This window comes from Mesocricetus auratus, unplaced genomic scaffold (genome assembly GCF_017639785.1).
Source record: "Mesocricetus auratus isolate SY011 unplaced genomic scaffold, BCM_Maur_2.0 Super-Scaffold_100004, whole genome shotgun sequence".
Classification (NCBI taxonomy): Eukaryota; Metazoa; Chordata; class Mammalia; order Rodentia; family Cricetidae; genus Mesocricetus; species Mesocricetus auratus.
Genome location: NW_024429189.1, coordinates 40,206,627 through 40,208,794, shown reverse-complemented (window position 1 = coordinate 40,208,794; position 2,168 = coordinate 40,206,627). Strand labels below are relative to the sequence as shown.

The window sequence follows — 2,168 nt, the reverse complement described above, 5'->3', positions numbered from 1 at the left end:
GTCATCCTAACCTCCTCTTCCATTCCTTGTAAAGCGAAAACGAGAACGGTGACGGTTTCCACTTGCCTCTGAGTGCACATGTTTTACTATGTTCCTGGGGAAAGCAGCTGCCCTTGAAGCGCAGAGGAGACGGCAGAAACCGGTTTCTAGCACAGCACTAGTTGTTTCCGGGCAGTGGGGTCGCAGAAGAACCCTTCCGACACTGCAGAAGGTTGTGTCTTTTCAGGAATCCCTGGAACCCTGCGGCTCACCACACTCTCCTAAGCTTCATGATACTCAAGCACAAACTTAGGGAAGCTAGAAACCCTTTACAATCGGGACTATTTTAAATGACAGTGTCATGTATGGACTTTATTTTTTTTTAATCACCATACAATGAAGTCAGGAGGCTGAGAAGAACTCAGCACGGCATCAAGCCAGTTGATGGTCAAGGTTCAAGTGCCCTTCAATCTGTGCTCTGACCTGCCACCCTCACGGTGGGCGGGTTGGGGCGGAGCAAGACAGAAGACAACTTTTGTCTCTTCCCATGATAACCAGTACCAACAGACGTCTTCATGAGACCAACTCTCAGATGAACATAAATTCTTGGCAAACCAAGCAGAAGCAAACTAAACACAGTCTGTTCGTATAAAGTGGATGGCATCTCCAGGTACACTATGCGGCTTTTGGGTGTGAACACGTGAACTTGGGGATGTCTTCCATTGGTGTGCTCTAAGCTGTTAAAAATAAGGCAACAATATAAATCCTGTTTAGAAGCTCTGGAATAACCTCCAAGATAAGTATATTATGAATAATGAAGAATTCTACATTAAACAGTGAAATATTGAAGAATAGAATAATATGATTTCATTTGGCTTACCTGTACACTAGCCAGTATATGGACCATCTTGGCATTTCCGTGGGATAGGGCAGGAAAGGTCATCTCAGAAAAAAAAAGATCTAGAGACACTAAGAGCGACAAGTGGAAGAGCAGATGAATTTTCACTACAATTGCTCATATACATGAGGAATTATTTATTAATTAAAGTGATTACATACTATGCCCTAGATATTTGATTTTTTTATTGTGAACTATTAAAAATTAGATTGAAGGTTTAGAAAGACACATGGGCACATTCAGGTTTGTTGTGAGAAGCCACAGGTCAATAAAGATTTTACTTTGTCCCCCAGCATCTCCCCCAGGCCCTAGCTGCTTCTTCTCAAATGCCTCTCTATAGAAGCTGTCTCCATGGCAGCTGGCCAGGGCTGCCAGGCTCCTTTGTGGCTCCCTTCAGGCTAGCGCTCTCTCTCTCTCTCTCTCTCTCTCTCTCTCTCTCTCTCTCTCTCTCTCTCTCTCTCTCTCACACACACACACACACACACACACACACACACACACACACACACACAGAATCAGATACAACTGAAGGAGTGGAATTTTCCAGAATCTTCGGGAACTTTGAGTGGCTGAGCCTTGAGAGCTCCTCAAGGCACTCTGTCAGTTTTTTTCCCACTGCCAAGAGGAAGGCAGAGGGGAGGCAGTGGAAAAGAGAATCCATCACTCCAAACGGAATGGAAATGAAAGCGCTGCAAAGCAAATAGCCGAAACTCTCACAAGTGTCATTCACGGCTCGAAAAGACTGTTTTTAGACAACATAATAATCCACTACAACATTTATTCTGTCGGCAAGATTATTACAGCACAATTTTCCCTTTCCATCTTTGGTGGCGTGGTGTGATTTCTCTAGTAGTCATCCTTTGTCTTTCCCAAGTTTGGGGTTAAGATTAATCTAAACGCTGACATAGGGGGAGGAGGAGGAGGGGGCACTGGCAGCCAACAGAAGTGTGAGAGGCGTCTCGTGCCTTCAGTGCTCTCGTAGGATCCCAAATGGTAGCTCTCAAGCATCTTGTTCTCAGCACAGACTCGTGCAGCTGACTATGTCCAGTTCCAGGCCTAGCCCACCATCCCTTCTCTGCCTTCCTTACATTAGAGTAGTGCTTCTCAACCTTCCAAATGCTGCGACCCTTTAATACAGTTCCTCATGTTGTGGTGACCCCATTCATAAAATTATTTCCATTGCTGCTTCATAACTGTAATTTTCTAGCAGGGGAGCGCAGCTACTCATATACCCTTGACCGAAGACCAGTCCTCCTCTATTCAGGGAAGGTCGTCCTCTTCGACCGAGCAC

The 2,168-nt window shown here is 45.2% G+C and overlaps 1 long non-coding RNA gene across 1 annotated transcript; it reads right to left on the bottom strand.

Moving 5' to 3' along the window:
* Window positions 1–330: 330 nt before the first annotated feature.
* On the bottom strand, window positions 331–1,353 carry LOC121140380. The gene is made up of 2 exons (XR_005877188.1): window positions 860–1,353; window positions 331–716 (listed from the first exon to the last, which is right to left on the bottom strand). It is a non-coding gene; the product is annotated as an uncharacterized LOC121140380 (long non-coding RNA).
* Between the last annotated feature and the right edge of the window lie 815 nt (window positions 1,354–2,168).